General features: G+C 45.9%; 1 protein-coding gene across 20 annotated transcripts in view; it reads right to left on the reverse strand.

Annotated features, from left to right (window-relative positions):
• The window catches only part of BAALC (BAALC binder of MAP3K1 and KLF4), a 1,274,875-nt gene that overhangs the window by 542,677 nt on the left and 708,556 nt on the right, over positions 1-23,642 (reverse strand). Inside the window, exon 1 of one of the 20 annotated variants that reach the window (XM_050800733.1) lies at positions 9,157-9,160. The exons of the other annotated variants lie outside the window; for them this stretch is intronic. The gene's annotated coding sequence lies outside the window, so the exon portion shown is untranslated. Of the gene's footprint in view, positions 1-9,156; positions 9,161-23,642 lie in introns of those variants that run through there. 20 annotated transcript variants of the gene reach the window in all.

Here is a 23,642-nt window from a genome sequence, read left to right on the forward strand (position 1 = left end):
GGACCAGTGTTTGCCGGGTCAGGAGCAGCTCTTACCCTGTGGATCTCCTTTCTCCTCTTTCTTCTTTGGAGGCCAGAATTCCTGCATGTCCCACCCTACCCTCTCCACCCTTGCCTGTTCAATGTGCCCATGTCAGCCTCCAGCAATGGCCCCTGCACCAGGCTGTCCTGGGTGTGCCCTTTCCATCTACTGGGACTCAACACTGTGCCTCCCCCAGGAAGCCCAGGATGCTTTTCATAAGGGATGTTCAATGCCCCTCATGGATTCTCAGACACACAAGAACAAGCTGTAGAACATAAAGTGATTGCCAGCCTTCAAGCTACACTGGGCCCTTCTCCTGCTTTTTGATAATCAGACACTTAGCTCAGGATGGGGGATAAAAGATCTTACACTGCACTGAAGATTCTTATCGTATCTGTGAACAATAATTTTGTCCAGATACACAGCAATCTTTACCTTAGCTTGGTCCACTCTTAAATTCTCAATAGATACAAAATAACCAATGAAGAATGTTAAAAACAAACAAACAAAAACCCAGGAATTTTTTTTTTTTTTTTTTTTTTTTTTTTTTTTTTGAGACAGAGTTTTGCTCTTTTTGCCCAGGCTGGAGTGCAATGGCGCGATCTTGGCTCACTGCAACGTCTGTCTCCTGGATTCAAGTGATTCTCCTGCCTTAGCCTCCCAGGTAGCTGGGATTACAGGAGCCTGCCACCACGCCCCGCTAATTTTTTGTATTTTTAGTAGAGACAGGGTTTCACCATGTTGGCCAGGCTGGTCTTGCTCTCTTGACCTCGTGGTCCGCCTGCCTCGGCCTCCCAAAGTGCTGGGATTACAGGTGTGAGCCACCGCGCCCAGCCAAAACCCAGGAATTCTTAATTGAGAATACACAATAAGCTATTTAAAAGAAAAATATACTAGATATTTCAGTTAGACAACTCACACCCAAAAAGTTCATACTATAAAATTTACGTAGGTCAGATATCTGTTCTACATTGCCTAGATCTCAAAAGCCCAGATCACAAAAATCAGTTAAAACCTATTTTTCCTGAAATAAGAATTTACCAAATGCAACTGCAGTTTAGAGGCTAGGGAAGTGATAAACTCTGTGAACCTGAACTTTGGCACAATAATCCCCCCTGCCACCGTTCATGGCACTCTCCCTCCCCACCAGGCAGTGTGCTGGGTGCTTCACACGCATGACCTCATTTGGTCCCTGCCGTGGCACTAGGAAGCAGGTGTCATCCCATTTTGCAGGCCTTAGAAAGTTTACTCAGTGGTCCAGGATTTCAACCATGAAATTATTTCAAACTCCAAAGTCTTTATGTTTAACCTCTGCATTCTTTTGCCTCGTGCTATATTTCAAGTCCTTTGCAAACCTGTTATAATTCATTCTCATAATCCTTAGCAAAAAAACAAAAAATAAAAATCAGAATTCTTCCCAAATGAAACAAGGGCAGAAAACAAAACTTAGGGTATGCTCATCCATTAACATTTTATTATTTATTTATTTTTGAGACAAAGTCTCGCTCTGTTGCCCAGGCTGGAGTGCAGTGGCGAGATCTCAGCTCACTGTAACCTCCACCTTTCAGGTTCAAAAGATTCTCGTGCCTCAGCCTCTGGAGTAGCTGGGATTACAGGCAGCCACCACCATGCCCAGCTAATCTTTTTGTATTTTTGGTACAGATGGGCTTTCAACATGTTACCCAGGCTGGTCTTGAACTGTTGGCCTCCAGTGATCCCACTGCCTTGGCCCCCCAAAGTGCTGGGATTATAGGCATGAGCCACTGTGCCTGGCTTCATTAGCATTTTACTATATCTTAATTAATTAATTAATTAATGTGGAGACTCAGTCTCCCTCTGTCACCCAGGCTGGAATGCAGAGGCGCAATCTCGGCTCACTGCAATCTCCGCCTCCCAGGTTCAAGCAATTATCTTGCCTCAGCCTCCCGAGTAGCTGGGATTACAGGCGAACGCCACCACACCCAGCTAATTTTTGTATTTTTAGTAGAAACGGGGTTTTACCATGTTGGCCAGGCTGGTCTTGAACTCCTGACCTCAGGTGATCCGCCTGCCTCGGCCTCTCAAAATGCTGGGATTACAGGCGTGAGCCACTGCACCTGGCCGCCATTAACATTTTAAATGAAATTCCACTCCAGTCTAGATCAGGGTGTCTCAATCTTGACACTACTGATGTTTTGGATGGGATGATTCTTGGTTGTGGGGGTGTCCTGTGCACTGTAGGAAGTTTAGCAGTATCCCTGGCCTTTGCCCGCTAGATGCCAGCAACACCCCTCTCCCACCCCAAGTTGTAATAACCATAAATTTCTCCCAACATTGCCAAATATTCACTCAGTGGGTGGGTGCCTCTAGTGGAGAACCAATCTAGACATCCAGACAATTTGCAGGGACTCTATCTCATTCCAGCTTTACTTTCTATGCCTTGCACACTCCCATCTTGAAGCAACAGATCTGGACACAGATCACAATAGGCAGGAAGAGCATGGCCATGAAGAATTCAGGAACAGGTGATGACTTAAAAATCAGGTCGGCTGGTAGATGGCATCAGGTTTAGGACTTTTCATTCACATTAGTATTTTATTGACAAAAATGTCAATTTTGCCCTCCCCATGCCAAGTCTGCTCATTTTATACAAAGTACATTCGTGTCGTGTTGCTATTAATGGTCATGGTTGTGAAGACTATGAGCAGCATAAAAATGCTCACGCCAACAGGAAAAAAGCAGGTTAAACAATTGCACAAACACTGTGATGGCAACTGAAGTGACAAGAATGATGGAATTATGGTGGGATTATGGCTGACATTTTTCTTCTCTTTCTAAATTCCTGTCATGTGACTTCCTTTCAGATGATGCCCCCAGACACTGCCCCACTGTCCCCCAACCTTCAGGTAGTGTCACCAGAGCAGTACCCTCATACATTACCACCTGTACTCTCCAGATAATCTCCTAGACCCATAGGTGAACCCTCAAAAATGTCATCTGGGTGGTCTGTGTTTTATCCAATGGCACTTAATAAATTTATGTAATGACCCTGACTAAAACTCCAAAGTGATTACATTTATTTTTAATAAAAAATTAAGAGTTATTCTCTTATTGCCTCATCCCATTCTGGAATCTTGCAGAAACCCACTGTGTCTCAGACTGCTCTGGGGGTGTCACACAGGTCCAGCAATTCCCATCTTCTGGAAGCAGCTCCAAGGCATGAGGTGCCTAGCAGCCATGTTGGTCCTTTAGGTCCTGTCCCTCAACACAGCTGGGCCCATCAGTTTCTCTCCATCATCTCTGTTCTTTCTGAAATTTAGTGGATAGACTCTTCCTGGGATCCTCCCCCAAATATTATTTTTTTTTTTAATTTTTTCTCTTTTTATGTAAGCTGGCTCCAATCGATTTTTGCTTCTTGCAACCAACAGAATCTTAACTCATAGGGGTCATATCTGAGATCTCCTTGTTATTCACATAAATATTAGGCTGTAAGTATTATTAGGTCGATTCCAACTTCTGGCTCTGCCTCTTTGCCTGAGTTTCCTTACGTAGGCGAGAAGACCCTTAGCCAGGTTTAAATGAGCGGCGTATACAGGGCATGGAGCACAGGATGTTTCTGCACATATCACCCCCTTCCCCTTACATTCTCCCTCAAGCCAGGGGAGATTTGCTCTTCCTCATTAACTCATGATCCAAAAAATCAAATCCTAGTTTGCAATAAAGTCTACATTTCTCTTCAAGCACTTCTCACAACTCCTTTCTCTCCCCTAATCCCAGTGTTTGACTTGAAGCCTGTCCTGAAGGCCTGCAGTCTCCTATCCAGGCTTTCCTGGGCCCTGGAGATGCTTGTCAGGTTTCTTCTGACGTAGCCTTTGGTCCTCACACAAGTGCCTGAACATAAGTAGTAGTTAATGGGCTCGAGGCATCCAGGAATGATAACAATTACTGACTGTTACAATGTGCTCTACTTGAGTTATCTCATTTAATCCTCATGCAGCTCCAGAAGGGGCAGGTAGCATTATTACTCTTGTTTTACAAAAGTGGAAACTAAGGCTCAGAGTGGTTAAGTAGCCTGCCCAATGTCACAGAACAAGTAACTGGGAGAGCTGAGTCCAGAGTCTGTGTGCCTAATGGCTAAAGATGCTAAATTTACCAGCTTTAGTCACCCACGAATAACCTCCTGGCCTGCCCTCAATGCATGATGAGCCAAGCACCATGAGACAGCCCTTTATCCTGGACCCTGGACCAAGAGTCCTTCTTGACAGCATCTGGGAGCACAATCCGCAGCTCTTCCCCTAGCAAGTCCCACTTCGTGCTGCCTAGCTCTGTTATTTAGAGTCTGCTCCTTCTTCTCTGTGTCTCATTCACCTACAGACCATCTACATCCTCGGCTTCTTGAGCTTTTGTTTATTGAGCACTTACTCTGTGCTGCGTAAGTGTTCAGAATATCCTTCACAATAAACACTAGCTCTTGTTTTCATCATTGAGTCACTCACACACACACACACACACACACACACACACACACACACACACACAGGCCCACATGGCCCTGTGTGGTCTAGTCCTGCTCACTCCCTCACAGGTCCAGCCACAATGGTCTCCTTGCTGTCCCTGGAACACTGTCAAGCATGCTGCTGCCTTGGAGACTGTGCACTCCCCATTCCTTCTGCCTGGCTTGTTCACATACTTCCTTCAGTTCTCTACTCAAATACTCCCTAAAAATTGTCCTAGGAGGCCAGGCGTGGTGGCCTGTAATCCCAGCACTTCAGGAGGCCAGGGCGGGCGGATCACTTGAGGACAGGAGTTCAAGACCAGTCTGGCCAATGTAGTGAAACCCCATGTCTACCAAAGAAACAAAAATTAGCAGGGTGTGGTGGTTCACGCCTGTAATCCCAGCTACTCGGGAGGCTGAGGCACAAGAATTGCTTGAACTGGGGAGGCGGAGGTTGCAGCCAAGATTGTGCCACTGCACTCCAGCCTGGGTGACACAGTGAGACTGTCTCAAAACAAAAAACAAAAAACAAAAAACATTGTCTTAGGCCCTTTGTTTTCCTCTCTCTCTCTCTCTCTATTTAGAGACAGGCTCTCTCGGCCGGGCGTGGTGGCTCATGCCTGTAATCTCAGCACTTTGAGAGGCCGAGGTGGGTGGATCATGAGGTCAGGAGATCGAGACCATCCTGGCTAACACAGTGAGACCCCCGTCTCTACTAAAAATACAAAACATTAGCTGGGCGTGGTCACGGGTGCCTGTAGTCCGAGCTACTTTGGAGGCTGAGACAGGAGAATGGCGTGAACCTTGGAGGCGGAGCTTACAGTGAGCCGAGATGGTGCCACTGCACTCCAGCCTGGGCGACAGAGCTAGAATCCGTCTCAAAAAAAAAAAAAAGAGAGAGAGACAGGACCTCTCTATGTTACGCAGGCTGGCCTAGAATTCCTGGGCTCAAGTAATCCTCCCACCTCAGCCTCCTGAGTAGCTGGGACTACAGGTGCGTGCCACCACTCCTGGCCTGCTATGCCCTTTTTAATAAATGATCGTTCATTCTCAGCAACTGTATGAGGTAGGTACCAACTTATCAGGTTGTACCCGTATGAAGTTGAAAATATTTGGTAATAATTTGAAAATAATTACATAAAAGCCATTTCCTATGGTTCAACCTCATAGTATTGCTAGCTTACAGATGAAAGAATTGAGGCTTAAATAATTTGGCAAAGATCACACCATTTTGAAGTGACAGAGCCAGGCTTTAGTCTTAGATCTCTTTTATCCTAAAGTCCAGATTCTTAATGTCTACACTGCACTATTTTGATTCTTAGATCTTCACTGTGTCCTTCTTGGATTTTTGTCCTTCCATTTTGTCCACACTCTCTACTAAGCTAGGGTGCAGAGACACTGAAACACGGATACTGCCCACTTTAAAAGTCTGGAGCCCTTCAGTCAAGAAGGTCTGTCTACCTGGATATCCTGCATCTCTGCCTCCGTGCAGCTCCAAAGGCCCGGTGAGGGAGCTCTGCCAGCAGAAGGCTGTGCCCTCAGACTGGATTTGAAAAGTCTAGTCACTTCCTGAAGAGTGAAGAGGAATTACGAGCTATGAAGTGTTGGGCACCTTGCCTAATAACAGAGAAATGACTCAGAAACCATGGAAGGGAAAAGAAAGCCAGAGAATTAAAAAACATTTAGAAGATAAAGACTCTGTAATTCTCTCTAATGTTACTCTCTCACCTGTTTAGAAGAAACCTCCTTAAGCGGTAGGCATAGAGCCAAGGGTTTAGGGAAATCTCTGAGAGTCAGTATCAAGAGTGCAATGGTAATAAACACAAACTTGGAGTTTAGGGAACACCAACCATTATCCACATTTCCCCCCTAACCTACTTGCAGTCTAGAGGCTAGATCTGGTCTAGGCTTCACTTTGTTGATGTCATTTTGAATATCACTCCCAGACAATACTGTGCATTACAGAGTTCACCAGTTATGGCAAATCTCAGGAAAAAAAATAGCTCCCATCCTCTGTTTACCTTTCTGGCTTCCCAGTTTTACTTGGATTTGAACCTATCCGACAACTCTTTATTATCCTGCCAAGTCATTGATACCTTTAAGATTCTGAGTATGTATTGTACAATGGAAGGTTTGTCTGAAGCCTACCCCATCATATTATTGAAAATGGAAGTCCATTAAATGTTTGAAAGCAGAGAAGACACACAGTATCAGACCTTTTGTTTTGTTTTGTTTTAAAGATGACTGACAGTTGTGTGGAGAATGGGCTGATTAAAGGACAAAATTTAAAAAAGGAAGATCATTTAAGAGGTCATTCCAGTACTTCGCGTGTGGATGGGTGTTTGCTTGGCCTTGCCTGGAGAGGTGGCAGTGAGGGAGACAGAAAATAACCAATTCAATGTGAATTCTTGAGTCATCTGTACAGATGACTGCCGGCAACCTGCTTCTGTGTGCAGGTGCTGCTATTAGCGAAACACCAGGGGTTTGGTCTAGGTCCTGATGCTTGCTGCACAGAAAGCCAATCACAGAGACAATGATTATTGCCAAGGAAGGTTTTAATCGGTTGCTACAGGTGAGGAGATGGGAGATCAGTATCAAATCCAACTCCTTGATCCACTAAAACTAGGGTTTTATACAGCAGGAAAGAAATGTAACAAGATATGGGAAAACAGGTACTCAGTAGGAGTAAGGAAGCAATCACGATGAATGAGGGGCCTTGCGTCTCGTTGATGATCTTGTGAGTTTCAGTTCTGCGATATTTTTTGAGAGGCCTGGGGGTCCTTTGCTGAGTGAAGGAACTCAGATAAAACCAATCTAAGCATCAAGCTTTAAGACCAGAAGGGTTAGTTTCTACATTTATCAAAAACAAAAACAAAAACAAAAAAAACAAAAACAAACTGTCTACAGGACCACTGGGTCAGTTTCATTGCAAGAAGCCCATCCTATTGCCTTCACCCTGTAACTAGTTGGACCAAATGACCTCTAAAATGCTTCCCAATGTGGTTATTCTCAGATTTGATATGGAATAGCAATTTAATAGTTATGACACATTTCCACCTACATGGTCTTGTTAGATCCTCATTACAGCTCTGGGAGATAATATTATTTTCTCTATTTTATAAATTGAGAAACACAGACTCAGAGAGTTGGAATGATTAATTCAAATACTAGTTCAAATTAATTCAAATACTAGTTCAAATCCAGGTCTTCTAACTCCAGAACCCATCTGTTTCCTCTGTGATGAGAACTGATCACTTCTGAGCAACAGAGCCAAGGGGACCATAAAGCTGAGGTGCACAAAATCAATGGTGTTATTTTTAAATAAATAAACATTCCATGTTATTAAATTGATACAAGTAGAATTATAACAGCCCCTATATGAGTGTTTACTTATATATGATCACATTTCGTCTTCATGAGAACCCAGAAAGGTAGGTACTATTGTCATCTCCATTTTACTTATGGAGACCTACAGCACAGAGGCTAAGTATACTGCCCATGTTCACACAGCTAGTCAGCCATGGAGGTGGGATCAACACCCAGGGCATTCTGACATCTAAGTCCACATTTAATCTTTGGGGCTACGTGGCCTCCCAAGAGAGAACATATACACATACCCTATTACAGCCACAGAAACTCTGGAAACTCCCTTTAGGGAGGAAGACTAGAAGCCAGAGTTGGGGGAGGGATGCCAGCTCTCTGTCCAATCTGTCATATCACTTGAATTTTTACACTATAGGGACCACAACTGCTAGTTAGCCACCAATATCCACTCTCTCTTTCTTCCTTTAATTATAGAAATCCTGGGTTTTAGCTGGGCCTGGGGGAGCCAGACTAAAGATTATGCTTCCCAGCTTCCCAGCTTCCCTTGTGCTAGGCCATGTAACTAAGTTCTAGACAGTAGAATGAGAGCAGAAAGGATATGTGTAATCTTTGGGCCATGACTTTCAAAGGAATAGATAAAGTTTGCCCTTGTTATTTTCCCCTTCTGGATCAGTGGGATGCAGACATGATGGTGGGAGCTGGAGCAGCCACCTTAGACCCACAGACAGAAGCAATATATTGAGGAAAATCAAGTTGCCTTCATGATTCTGGGAAGTCTAACTTGGGACCTTTACCTGGGAGAAAAAGAAACTTCTATTTTATTTAAACCACTATATTTTTAGGTCCCTTTTAAACAAAAGTTTATACTGTACTCTATCCAACACACATGTTGCATGTATGGCTTTTTCTATTTAAAAACTAGTTATGTTTTATTTTTATTTTTTCATTTTTTTGAGATGGAGTCTTACTCTGTCACCCAGGCTGGAGGGCAGTGGCGCAATCTCGGCTCACTGAAACCTCCACCTCCCAGATTCAAGCGATTCTCCTGTCTCAGCCTCCAAGTAGCTGGGATTACAGGTGTGCACCACCATGTCTGGCTAAGTTTTGGAATTTTTAGTAGAGACAGGGTTTCACCATGTTGGCCAGGCTGGTCCCAAACTCTTGACCTCAAGTGATCTGCCCGCCTTGGCCTCCCAAAGTGCTGCGATTACAGATGAACCACCACAACCAGTCACTAGTTAGTTTTCTTTTTCTTTTTCTTTTTTTTGAGACAGAGTCTCACTCTGTTGCCCAGGCTGGAGTGCAGTGGCGCTATCTCGGCTCACTGCAAGCTCCATCCCCCCCCGGGTTCACACCATTCTCCTGCCTCAGCCTCCTGAGTAGCTGGGACTACAGGTGCCTGCTACCACGTCCGGCTAATTTTTTTTTTTGTATTTTTAGTAGAGACGGGGTTTCACCATGTTAGCCAGGATGGTCTTGATCTCTTGTCCTCGTGATCCACCCACCTCGGCCTCTCAAAGTGCTGGGATAACAGGCATGAGCCACCGAGCCCGGTAGCCACTAGTTAGTTTTTAAAAACATATCATGACATAGGGTACATAACCTACTATTATATGATATTTGAGACAATTGTTTGGCGGACTGGCAGCAAATGTTTAAAAACCAGCATCTCCAGGAAAAAAAAAAAAATCCTCATTTGTGGCATTTGCAATTTCTTTGGTGTAAATACTCCACTGGGGCTGATTTCAAACTATCAATACCTGGTCTCTGAGCACAGACTTGGGAAGAGAGGCACATGTTGACTCTGGGGAGTTGGTATGAACCACCTCCAGGAAGCTGCTGCAAAGATCCCTGTGACCTTTGGAGAAAAAGCTTTAAATACTAATTGCAACAAACTATGGGCTTGATCATATAGGAGTCCCAGTAGCCTCTAGTATAGATGAATTAGATTTTTTTTTTAAGTGTTTCTTAGAGAGCTTGCCAACCTTCAGATTGGACCACCACGACCCCTCCCCTCTCCAGCAGCCACCGTCTGCTTGCTGGGCCTGCTCTGCCAGGGCATCTGAGGCCATGGCCAGTCCTGATATGTGGATGAGCCCCTGATGACAGCTGCCTGCGTTCCTCTGCTCATGGGTCTGAAGCACCCGTGCTGCCTCGGGTGCACTACTAGAAGCTGGATGCTTACCAATATCAGAATGATTCAGAATTAGAACAATACGAAAGGAGAGAAACTACTCCTGGATGGACATAACAACCATGTGCAAAGATAAACTATCAAGTTATGAAGAAAAGATTAAGATGTTTTATGAGGGGTATTTGCACTTGGATGATGAGTTCTGCTACATTTGTTTTCTTTTTCTTCCCCACCCACCCCCGCCGCCCTTGCCTTTTTTTTCATTTTTAGAGACAAGGCCTCACTATGTTGCTCAAGCTGGTCTGTAACTCCTGGCCTCAAGGGATCACCTTAGTCTCCCAGGTAGCTGGAATTACAAGGTGAGCCGAGCCACCACACCTCCTGCAGCAGGCACTTTGATGTGAGAGATAAAAGAGTACAAATGGATGGGGATCTTTCTGGAGTAAGGAGACATCATAACTCTCCCCACTTCTTCTGGAGGAAAAGATCTATATGAAGGCCATGTGGCTGTTTGTGGGAGACCCAGTGTGGACTGTGTACAACCGGCCAGGTGACCTTTTTGATGCCTAGGGAGAATACAGGAAATTTCTGGCACAAACAGCATAGCAGTGTTCCCTGGGAATTAACATGTGCCCTGTAAAAGTCCTAAACATGATAACTGAGCAGAAAATCAATCATTGTCTCTTTGCTTTTATATGATAGACTTGAGGCTAGGTTATCTTCCCTTTGCAAGATTATTTGACCAGAATATTTTCTAACAAAAGGAGATATAAAACTTATTTTTACAATGGAAGCAACTTGGAAATATAAACATGTTACCTTCATTTTCTCTAACTCAGTCAAGACTAGTGGTTCTGTAGCCCCATGTGAGTCCATGCATTCATCTCAAACCAGAATGAAAGTTTCTTCTCCCAACGAGCAGTTAGATGCTCATTCTAGAGATGATGTGGTGCTTACTTTACAAGAAGGTGCACTGGGCTCAGTGGCTCACGCCTGTAATCCCAGCACTTTGGAAGGCCGAGGCAGGCAGATCACCTGAGGTCAGGAGTTCGAGACCAGACTGGCCAACATGGTGAAGCCCTGTCTCTACTAAAAATACAAAAATGAGCCGGGTGTGGTGGCAGGTGCCTGTAATCCCAGCTACTTGGGAGGCTGAGGCAGGAGAATTGCTCGAACCCAGGAGGCAGAGGTTGCAGTGAGCCAGGATTACACCATTGCACTCCAGCCTGGGTGACAAGAGCTTGACTTTGTCTCAAAAAATTAAAAAAAAAAGAAGGTGCAACAGTAGATAACTAACCAGATAGAAGACAGCTATTTCTCCCAAAATTATTATGCCACTTCCTTGTTCAAAATAAAGTAATTGCCTTAATTTTGTGTTGTTTCTTTACCTGTGAGACATTGCTCAGGCTGGAAAACCTTACAAAAAATGAAGGGTATTTGATTTCATTTATCCAACTATGGGTTTAGACTCTTTATAACTGATATAATTATTGTTATGATAACATATGATGAAGGCTAGAAATGATGCTGGAAAACTCAGTCATTCAACAAACATCATAGTCTCTAGAATCTCTTGAAACATTGGTGGCTTTAACATACAGTATCTGGAAATGAAGCTCCACTTACGAGCTGGTAAGATTTATGATGGTTATACCAAAAAATATTTCTTCCCCTCCAAAAATACAAATTAAACAAAGTCTTCCTTACTAGTGATTTAACACAATTTTACAAAAATAAAACCCCCAATAAGAAATAATGCCAAACTCTGCCAAGAGCATGGCTCCATAGGACAAACTGGAAGGTGGATACCTTGGGGAAGTGATGACCACAGAAAAAAGTTGCAGACTTACAGCATTTTAAAATCAGAAGGATAGTGAGATTATAATAACACATGCTGGAAATCCACACGGCTTCATGAGTTCAGTAACCTTGAGTAACCTTTTCCCTAGGGAAATGGTGGAAGCCATATTGCTTCATCAAGTCTCACAGATAGATCCCAAAGAATCTGAGTGCACAAACATCAGCTGCTCAGATTTCCACAAACCTTTTCCCAGTGGACCCATATTAAAGCAAAAAAACATGTCTATGCAAAACAGCTAAAGGAATGTTATGCCCATGGTCTGAATTTTCTTTTACGTATAACAGTCCTCAAAAAGGCCAGGCACTGTGGCTCACACCTGTAATCCCAGCACTTTGGGAGGCTGAGGCGGGCGGAACACTTGAAGCCAAGAGTTGGAGACCAGTCTGGCCAACATGGTGAAACCCCGCCTCTGCTAATAATACAAAAATTAGCAGGTGTGGTGGCGTGCACCTATAATCCCAGCTACTCAGGAGGCTGAGGCGGGAGAATTGCTTGAATCTGGGAGGCGGAGGTTGCAGTAAGCTGAGATCACACCATTATATTCCAGCCTGGGCAACAGAGCAAGACTCTATCTCAAAAAAAAGGTCTTTGACACTGAGAGCTTGCTTTATTTAGGCCAGAACTGAGTATTTTAGTCCATGGCTCTGACAGCAATGTCCAGGTAGGACAACTTTCCAACACCAACTGTGATCCATGTGAACAAATGTCCTTAATGTCATTGCTGCACTTGGAAGGATGGGAGCTAGCTCCACTCTCTAGGAGACCTGTAGAAAGGAAAGGAGAAGCATACTGGATTGCAGGCTTTCTTGCTACTGGTGTCCAGTGTCATGGCAGGGGTCACCAGTGGCCTGGAGCTAGTCCAGCTGGCAGATGTTTGGATAGCCTGCAGGGTTCCCCTGGGCTTATCTCCTCCTTGGCTTCAAGCCCCTAGCTCTAGCTCCTGCCCAGGCTTGCATCAGGAGCCGTGGGGCGGTGTCCGAACTGCTGAATTCCACCCACAAGCAGAGGCTGTATGCCACTGGTAACATCCAGCCGTCAGCAATGAGCTTCTGGGCAATTCTTTCAAGAGACTAGATTGACACCTGGAGCCAGACTTTATCAGACTTACCAAAGTTTGACCCTCATAAACAGTTCAGTTTTCCAGAGTTTTCTGGCTGCACATAGTTGAAAGCAGGACTCTGCCAAGTTCTGAGTCCAGCTCTGAGCTGTTTATCTTCCACCACCTGCTGCAGAACACAAGGTGAGTAAGTGGCCAAGGCTCATGGCCTGGTGTGCATGGGGCTGCCTGACACCGCCAGGGGCAGCTGACCTCCCAGATGGCCACCAGCTATGCCCTGGACCTTTAGCTCCTGACAGTTTCCACGATGGTTCCCCTGACAGGCTGTGGCTTTGGGTGGTATTAGGGGACTGTGTTTTCTTACACCTGTTGCCACTAGGAAAATACTACAAATTTTGTGCCTGTGTAACACTGTTCTTCAGAGTTTCTGGGGGTAAAAGTGCAGTCACAATAATAAAAACCAACTTGCAGTACCAATAGTTACCTGAACCCTAGTCAACAAAACAATTACTAAGGCCTTATAAATGCAAGACACTCTCCCAGGAAGTGTGATGTTGGGGAAGAAAATACATGGTCTTGTGTTCAGGGAAGGACCATGCAGTGGAGAAGTCAAGACTGGAAACATTTTCTATGTCTCCTCTGTGAAGTCTGATCGTCACCTTCAACCCAGTCCAAAGCATGTAGGTTAAACCACATTTTGGGGTGAACCATACAAAATTGCTGTTTTTTCCAGTTAAAAAGGTAGCACGTCAGCAACTTAGTTTGGTTCAACCTAATCATCAGGTCTCCCAGAACACTCTGCCTATTCTCTATTAGGGCCCTGTTTCAACCTGTCTTGTGAATAACTGGGTGTTGACGTGAACTTTTCCTCCATTTGACTGCCAAGCTTCCTGAGAGCAGGAACCTTAGTTCTGTGCATCTCCAGCTAAGTACTGCACTTTACACTGAATAGAGGAATGAATGAATGAAAAAAACAACACAGGCCAGCACAGTGGTTCATGTCGGTAATCTCAGCATATTGGGAGGGCCGGGTGGGTGGATCACTTGAAGCCAGGAGTTCCAGGCCAGCCTAGGCAACATAGTGAGACCCAATCTCTACAAAAAATTTAAAAACTGGCCGGGCACGGTGGCGCTTGCCTAAAGTCCCAGCTACTCAGAAGGGCTGAGGTGGGAAGATTGCTTGAACCAGGGATGTCAAGGCTGCAGTGAGCCCCATGATCGTGCCACTGCACTCCAGCTTGGGTGACAGAGCGAGACCTTGTCTCAAAAGAAAAAAAAAAAAAAAAGAGGCCAAGTACAGTGGCTGAAGCCTGTAATCCCAGCATTTTTAGAAGTTGAGGCAGGCAGATTACTTGAGTCCAGGAGTTTGAGACCAGCCTCGGTAACATGACAAAAACCCGTCTCTACAAAAAAATACAGAAATTAGCCAGGTGTGGTGGTGCATGCCTGTAGGAGGCTAAAGATAGGAGGATCATGTGAGCCTGGGGAGGTGGAGGTTGTGGTGAGCTATGATCACAACAGTGCACACCAGCCAGAGTGATAGAGTAAGATCCTGTCTCAAAAAAAACCCCACCCAATATCGATATACATAGTTTATATATACATATTCACACGTGTATCTGTGTGTGTGGTTAATAACAGTGTACTGGGTGCTGGGGACAAAAGACTGAATCAACCTTGGGTCTTCCCAGGTTGATATGGGTCCTTACTGAGACGCAAAGAGATAACTTCGTACCGTCAAGCAGGGCTTCTCAACAGTAGTGCTAATGACATTTTGGATCAGACAGTTTATTGTGGGGATGGCTGTGCTGTGCACTGTAGGATGTTTAGCACCATCCCTGGCCTCTACCCACTAGATGCCAGTGGTACACATTCTATCCCCACCCCCAGTCATGACAATCAAAATTGTCTCCAGACATTGCCGAATGTCCCCAGTGAAACAAGGTCACCCACCCCCAGTGGAGATCCACTGCCATAGACATGCTAAGGTGTGCAATGCTTTTTAATCCAGTGAGGTGGTTCAGAGAAACCTCCTGGAAAGGATGACGCCTGGGATAGGTCTTGAAGGATGAGTAAGACTCGCAAGGAGAAGCGAGGCAGAGGCCACTGCACAAGCAAAGAACCACGGCTTACCTGAACCCTATGCTGACTCGGCGCAGGAGGGACCACACATAGTGAAAGGCAGTGAATTCAAGCCAAAAGATAAGCGTGCATGTTTCCTTTTAAAAAGCAGATCTTGGTTTGTGGTATAACCTTCTCTCCATGAATTCTTCCACCTTTCAGCAATGTTTGGCCCCAACATAGAACCTTTGTGAATTAAGTGAGATCACTTAGAACTGTTTTAATGGCAGAGCAAAAGCTGTACTCACACTAATAATAGCTTCCTTTGGGAAGGCACTTCACAGGGGTTTTTTCTGTCTACTTGTTTGTTTGTTCATTAATTTTTTAAAAATGCTTTCATTATACGTTGAATACATACAAAAAATATTCAACACACAAACACAGAGAGGAACTAGAAAGCATGTAGCATGTAGCCCCCTTCAGTCTCATAATACAATATCTCCTCCACCTGTGAGGCCCTCCTGTGTGTACCTTCCTCATCTCACTTCCCCCTCCACTCCCAGGGGAGCAAAATTTTTGTGTTCACATTTTTTCATTCAACAAACCTTTTACTGAACACCCCACTGTACTATGGGCCAGGCTGTGTGCTATAAAGTAGCAAACAAAACAAAAACTTTCCCCTTTCTTACTTAAAGCACTTTCACATTAGCCTTTTCAGTGTTATATGATATTATCAATATCCCAACGAGATACATACATACAGGCAACTAATAACTACTGCCTCGACTTCCTTTAACAGGTGAGGAAGTGGAAGCTCCCAAATGTTGACTTATCACAGGTAACATGGTTTGTAAGTGGCAGAACTGGGGCGAGAAGCCAAGTGGTTGCCTCCTGTCCCCTCCTTCCATTGTACCACAGTGCTGGCCTCTCCTCTCCTCACCTGACACTCCAGGGGTTCGAGACATTGCTACCGGATGCCAAACTCTGCAGGTAAAGCAAGGCAACTGCAGCGCAGGGAGACAGATGGGATTTGGAGACTCCTACCGGACCTGCATGTGGGGCTGTGGAGGGGGAGAAGAGGTTTCTTTGTAGTAAAGGAGTCCCCAGTGGGGGCAGTCTTGTCCCCAGACATTTGAGTCCATACCAAACTCCCATTTTAAAGTGGCATTGACTGGGTGCAATGCCTTGTGCCTGTAATCCCAGTGCTTTAGGAGGCAGGACCAGAAGGATCACTTCAGACCAGAAGTTTGAGACCAGCCTGGGCAATACAGCAAGATCACATCTCTAAAAATAAAAATGAAATTAGCTGCACATTCCTATAGTCCCAGCTACTCAGGAGGCTGAAGCGGGAGGATCACTTGAGCCCAAGAGCTCAAGGTTACAGTGAGTTATGATCATGCCATTGCACTCTAGCTTGGGCAACAGAGCAAGAGCCTGTCTCTAAAAATAAATAAATACATAAATTAATTAATTAATAAATAAAAGTGACATCATAGTATATAAACAAAGCCATCTTTTTGCCTTTTCCATTTGACTGGGAGAAAAATGTTTTTCTCCCAGTCAAGTGGTTGGTTTATTGGTTGCTTGAGTTGGATAAACTTGGTATCATTTATTTACAACTCAATTTCTACTTCACTTGTTGATATTTTGGTTTGGTATTCATGCCTCCCCATAAACAAAAGTAGTGATGCCTCGGATGGCAGGGATGATGGTGAGACAGATCTCAGAGGCTGCCTGAGGGTGAAGAATGGCTTCCATTTATAGCTGCCACTCTGATGACTGGTAGCAGCTGCCTAGGTGTTATCTTGAGAAGGTTCAAGGGCCATAATAGATTAGGGAGTGTGGGCTCTGGAGAATGGAGCGGGGGGCTCTTGTGCCACAGGATTATCAACCCTGACGTAGCCTGTGATCAGCCAACATTGGCCAGGCACCACAGGAGGTCACACACCAGTCAGGTCTCTGGTGGCCAGTAGCTGGCCCTTCTACAGCTCCGTCTCCTGGTATGTGGGCCTCATACTCTAAAGGGGGCACAGACCTGGCCCCTGGTTCCAGGCCCTTTCAAATGAGGATATAGCCTGATAGGAAAGTCCCAGACTCAAAGCAGATGTGACCTCCGCATGGCTCATCACTCACACCACAAATGTTTACTGCATGCTTCTCTGTGCGGGTGCTGTGCTGGACACTGGGGAGCCAAGTGACTGGATGAGAGACACCATCCTAAGAGTACTTGCCATCAGCTGGGCGCGGTGGCTCACGCCTGTAATCCCAGCACTTTGGGAGGCTGACGCGGGCGGATCACGAGGTCAGGAGATCGAGACCATCCTGGCTAACATGGTGAAACCCCATCTCTACTAAAAATACAAAAAATTAGCCGGGTCTGGTGGCAGGTGCCTGTAGTCCCAGCTACTCTGGAGGCTGAGGCAGGAGAATGGCGTGAACCTGGGAGGTGGAGCTTGCAGTGAGCCGAGATAGCGCCACTGCACTCCAGCCTGGGCGACAGGGCGAGACTCCATCTCAAAAAAAAAAAAAAAAAAAAAAAAAAGAGTACTTGCCATCTAGTGCATAACACAGACATCCAGTGAATAGTAGCAGCACAGTATTGTGAAGGCTATAGTAGGGACAATCCAGGATCCTACCAGAGCTTTTTCACATGGGTGGTCAGAAAAGAATGGCTGACCAATGCTCTGGCATTGGAGCAGAGAAAAAATTGTACAACAAGCCAAAGAACGCCTATCCTTTCATGAAGCATTTTGGTGGGGCCATTCTGTGACCTGTCTATACTTAATGATTCTAGGAATGGACTCTGTTACAGGCTGGACTCAGGGCTTCTTTGCAGTAAATGACAAGCTACCACATACATACCATATATGCACGCTGTGGTCTGAACAAGGACACCAGCTTAAAAGGAAAGGCAGGAGGAAAAGGAAAGGGTGACTTGTACTGCTTTTGCCCAAGGTACTGTATTTGCCAGTAGAGAACTTGGGGAAATCACATTTTTCAATTACCCTATAATCATGGAAGGTAAGACCGATGGGTGAGCTTTTAGCTGCCTTCACAGTGTTTACACATCTTTACATCCCATGGACATTCCTTTGGATCTAAATGGAAGTCCTAATTCCCAGATCTTGATTTATTTCAGGCATGGGAAGTACTTCTTTACTGAACAGTCAGGGTTAAGTCAGGGAAGGGAACCCCTTGGAGTTATGGGATAAGGGACACACTTATTATAGGAATTGGATCTTACACAACTTTGGGAGGAACTGGAGAGGCGAAGGCCCTGGAGGAATGGGAGGATCAGAGAAGGAGCTGCCAAGCAGTCCCTTGGACAAGCTAAGCACATCCTGCCACTGTGGAGGGGCGGAAAAGAGAAGCCTGTGGTCCCTCCTCCGTGGAAATGCCATCTGAGGGAGGGGCTGGCACTGCTGCCGGTCCTGGAATCAGCAGTCAGGAAGAGGACTGGATGTGCAGTGCAGGACAGCAAACACAAGCTGGAACCCGCTGGCCTGTGTCTGTCACCACATTTAACCCTGACGACCTTCCGAGAGTAATGGCTGCTGTTTCACATCTTCCAAACCTGGTACAAATTCTTCTTCTGGCCAAATTCAACTCAGAACTGTACAGGGAAGGGGATCTTGAAAAGGTAGTTCCATCTTGGCCAAGTGGACAGAGCACAAACCATCACATTTGAAGAAAAGGCTGAGGGTGGAGGCAGAATACCCTGCCTTAATTAAGAAGCAAATACTCGGCCGGGTGCGGTGGCTCATGCCTGTAATCTCCGTGTTGGGAGGCTGAGGCCGGCAGATTGTTGGAGTTCACAAGTTTGAAACCAGCCTGGGCAACATGGCAAAACCCTGTCTCTACAAAAAATACAAAAATTAGCCAAGTGTGGCGGCGTGTGCCTGTAGTATCACCTACTCTGGAGGCTGAAGCAGGAGGATGACTGGAGCCTGGGAGACAGAAGTTACAGTGAGCTAAGATTGTGCCACTGTACTCCAGGCTGGGCAATAAAGCCAGATCTTGTCTCAAAAAGAAAAAAAAAAAGAAATAAAGAAAAAAACACTGCAGAACTTCCTAGTTCAAAGAACCAGAGATAAGCTCATGGGGGGTGTGTGTGTGTGTGTGTGTGTGTGTGTGTGTGTATGTGAAGTGCTTGGGGAGTTTTGGTGAAAGGATAAATTTCCAGGCCTCAGCTCTTAAGAGTCTGGGGTGGGGCGCCTGTTTAACAAGCTTAATAGGTGATAGTGATACACATAAAAGCTTCAAAACCACTGTCCTCAACCTTACAAGCAAATAATAGGTTATTAATTAATTCAACTTTAATGACCTGCTGTTGGAAGCCTTATGTCAATAATTTGTCATTTAGGGGCACTTGGATGGTTACCCAGATGCCAACAGTGTCCCAAATTGCCTCCTGAGCTGAACTTTATGTCCTCCATCTCCCTGCCTGAATCCTTTTAAGAACAAGCTAAAATGCAGATTTGAGACTCACTCCTGAACTCTTCTATGAGGGAGCTGGGTGTGGTTGGACAGCAAGAGGAATCTCATGGTGATACCGCCAAGGGGCTAATGGATTGGGAAAGCCAAAGGTGTGCTCCACCCTGCAAACTGGGTTTACTGGTAACTCACACAAGTGATTTCTCTCATCCAGATAATTACCATTAAACAATATGTATCTGTCACCCCAAAGTATGTGGGCATTGATGCAGCGTACCATGTGAAGCACGTAAAAATGATAGCTACCCATCTTAGAAGTCAGAGATGAACTTACAGACCTTCCCACGTGCTTTGTTTGCCCTGCCACACTCATGCCCATCCCCCAGCCAGCCATCAACCCACCTGCCCCTACCCCACACCAGAGAAACTTTTGGCACAGCTGCCAAAGCAGCTGACAGTGTCAGCCTCTAGCTCCTTGGGCAGGCAGTGTGGGCAACTCAAAAAGAGTCAAAGGGCCTGGCGCAGTGGCTCATGTCTGTAATCCCAACACCTTGGGAGGCTGAGGCAGGTGGATCATCTGAGGTCAGGAGTACCAGACCAGCCTGGCCGACATGGTGAAACCTCATCTCTGCTAAAAATACAAAATATTAGCAAGGGGTTGTGGCATGTGCCTATAGTCCCAGCTACTTGGAAGGCTGAGAATTGGTTGAACCTGGGAGCCAAAGGTTGCAGTGAGCCGAGATCATGCCATTAACACTCTAGCCTAGGTGATAGAGTGAGACACTGTATTAAAAAAAAAAAAAAAGAAGAAAGAAAGAAAAAGAGGAAGAAGAGGAGGAAGAGGAGGCGGAAGAGGAAGAGGAAGAAAGGAGGAGGAGGAGGAGGAGGAGGAGGAGGAGGAGGAGGAGGAGGAGAGGAGGAGGCAGGGTCCAGAGTGGCCCAGCTAAAGTGCAAGGGTGAGCTGGCCAAGATCTTCCTATAGAGCACATAGGGCAGAGTCCAGGCCAGCATGTACACCTCTAGACTGCCTTCTTCTCTTGCCTTCCTTTTCTGTCTTTGTAAACAGAATCCAAAGGCACTGATGCATATTAAATACCCCTGTTGCCCCGTCTTCTCCCTGTGTTCTTCTTCTAGTATTGTTCAGCATTAATCCTACTGACTGAACAAACCAGTGAGCCAGGGGTCCTCAATGTGCCTCAGCCACTCAGGGAGCTTGTCAGTGATGCATATTCCTCAGTGTCACCTTCAAGGAACCTGACTCAATAGGTGGGACTTGGAAAACTGAATTTTATCTTCTTATTATTTTTTTACTTTTTATTTTTGAGACAGAGTTTCATTCTTGTTGCCCAGGCTAGAGTGCAATGGCATGATCTTGACTCACTGCAACCTCCATCTCCCAGGTTCAAGCAATTCTTCTGCCTCAGCCTCCCCAGTAGCTGGGATTACAGGAGCATGCCACCATACCTGGCTAATTTTTTTGCATTTTTAGTAGAGACGGGTTTTCACCATGTTGGCCAGGCTCGTCTCAAACTCCTAACGACCAGTGATCCACTGGCCTTGGCCTCCCAAAGTGCTGGGATTGCAGGCATGAGCCACCATGCCTGGCCTGGAAAATTGAATTTTAAACAAGGGCTACCAGGGATTCCCAGGCAGGTGATCGGGGACAAGATTCTAGAAAACATCGTATAAGGCAGGAGGTAGTGCAGGAAGAGGAGGAAGAGACAAACCAGAATAAGGCCTCACAATCTGGCTGAAAAGGCAGATCACACACAAATGAAAAAGACTTAGGACAGGCAACATGCATATCCCTGCAAAGAGCCAGGGCACCTAGGGCACAACATTTAAGGAGGTCCTCAGGCTCAGGTGCACTTGCATGATCCTAGAGTAAGTGTCTCCTTAAATTGTGCACCCTAAGTACCTTGCTTGCTTCACTCTCATCATTGTTCTGGTACCAACAACGATGCCTGGCACGTCGTAGGCACTCTAAATCTTTGATGAATGAATAAACGCATTTATTTAACAAATATTTACTGAGTGCAAACTATTATACTAGGTATAGGTGACTGGGTGTAGGGGTGAGTCCAGGAGAAAATGATAGTCTAGAAATGAATTGGACATAGATTCCACTTTGAAAGGAGAAGTTTATGGGCCAGGTGCAGTAGCTCAGGCCTGTAATCCCAATTCTTTGGAAGGCTGAGGCAGGAGGATCACTTGAGCCCAGGAAGTCAAGGCTGCACTGAGCTATGACTGCACAACTGCACTCCAGCCTGGGCAACAGAGTGAGACCCTGTCTCAAAAAAAATTTTTTTAATAAGAAAGTTTATGATCTCATAAGGTCTGAAGACCAGGAAAATAAAAAAGATGCAAGGAGGTAAAGGTGGTGGAAAGAAAGGTGCTGGAGTGGAAGCAAAGGGGTTTTGGATATCTCTGCTAGACTACATGCTCCATGAGAGCAGTAGCCCTGCCTCTTCTGGTATATCCCCATTCCTGAAACAGCACAGGTACAAGATGGGTATTTCATGTACATTGGTCAAGTGACTAAATGGCCAGAGCCAGACTTACAGTTCCAGAGATATACACTAGTGTGTTTTGCAGCCTTATAATTGAGTCTAAGTCCAGGAAAGCAGGTGCCTGGACTTAGGTGATGCTCATTACAAAGGCCCCACTAATGATCTAACCCAATGGTTCCTGCACTTGGTTGATTATCAAAACCACTTGAGGAGAGCTTGGAAATTACTGACTCCCAGGCCCTATGCCAGAGGTATGAAGTCAGGGAAGGGACTCAGGAATCTGTATTTGGACTTCCTAATGGGCAGCTCATGATCACCCAGGCTTGGGAACCGTTCCTGTAACCAGGAGTAAGGACTCCAGGTTTTAGAGAACACTTGGTGGGCCCAGCCTGGCAGAGTGGCCATGGTCCCCAGGCACACAACACACCAGGACAGGGAAGCAATGAGCAGCCTGCCTGGGCTCCTGTCCACCCACCAGCAATGTGACTTGTTTTTAGACTTCTCTCTGTGCACCTCTGTTCCTTCCTCTGTGGAGGAGGGCATGTTGGCAGCTTGTAGTAAGGCCAAAGGAGATAACTTCACAGAGATGTAGCCCAGCGCCCAGTGCAGTTGTGTTTGGTCCTTATCACACTCATCTTTCTAGCAACACACCCAGCTTCTCAGTTTCCTTTTCTGGACTCTACCAAAGTCAGACCTGGCATCAAAGGATTGGATGGCTATGGAGGAAGCTTTACACATGCTCAGAAAACTCTGAGGGAGTGGTGAAGCCCAGAGAGGAAGCTTCCATCAAGGACCCAACAGTTGGGTTGAAACCCTGATTTCAGGGTTTAGTGCCAGTCTTACTGCTATTTTCTCTTAAAGGCAGCCATGCCTCCTGCCCTCTCTTATCTAGATCCAGCACCCTCACTCTTCCTGCCCTTACCCATAACTGGGCTGCCAGCTGGGCCATCAGATGGACAGGCATGTGCCTGTGGGGAGGACTGATGCTGTAGGCCACAGAGGAGCCCTCAGCAGGTCTCGAGTCCCCTCACGAGGACAGGAGGGTGCCATCCTTCACATTGCTCCTTTAGGCCAATTCTCTCCCCAGGTAAATGATGAGGAGACAGGTAAACAGAGAAAAGCCCCTGAACTCCCAAACCCAGAAACATTCTTCAACATAGGAAAGGAGAAAGCAGGCCAGGAGCAGTGCCTCACGCCTGTAATCCCAGCACTTTGGGAAGCTGAGGTGGGCGGGTCACTTGAAGTCAGGAGTTCGAGATCAGCCTGGCCAACATGGCGAAACCCTGTCTCTACTAAGAATACAAAAATTAGATGGGTGTGGCAGCAGGTGCCTGTAGTCCCAGCTACTCAGGAGGCTGAGGCAGGAGAATCTCTTGAACTCCGGGGGCGGAGGATGCAGTGAGCCGAGATCACACCACTGCACTCCAGCCTGGGTGACAGAGCGAGACACCATCTCAAAAAACATAAGAAAAGGAGGAAACTAAAAATGGCCTCCTCCCTTCTGTACACAGTCCACCTGCCTTCCTCATCTGAGCCCAGCAAAATAGAACTGCGAGGCTGCTGCTTCTCCTGCACCAAGCTTGCCATCCTTCTGAAAGGGAGGAGCCAGCCAGATGGTGGCCACTGAGACTCCAGGGCCATCTCTGAGAGAACCTCTGCTTCAGAAAGAGGTCAGCTGTCAAAACAAACTGATGCAGAGGCACTTCCCCGAGGGAATCTCAAACTGTAGGCAGCCAGGCCTGGGAGGTGGGTTATTAACCTCATGA

Source organism: Macaca thibetana, chromosome 8 (assembly GCF_024542745.1).
Source record: "Macaca thibetana thibetana isolate TM-01 chromosome 8, ASM2454274v1, whole genome shotgun sequence".
NCBI lineage: Eukaryota > Metazoa > Chordata > Mammalia > Primates > Cercopithecidae > Macaca > Macaca thibetana.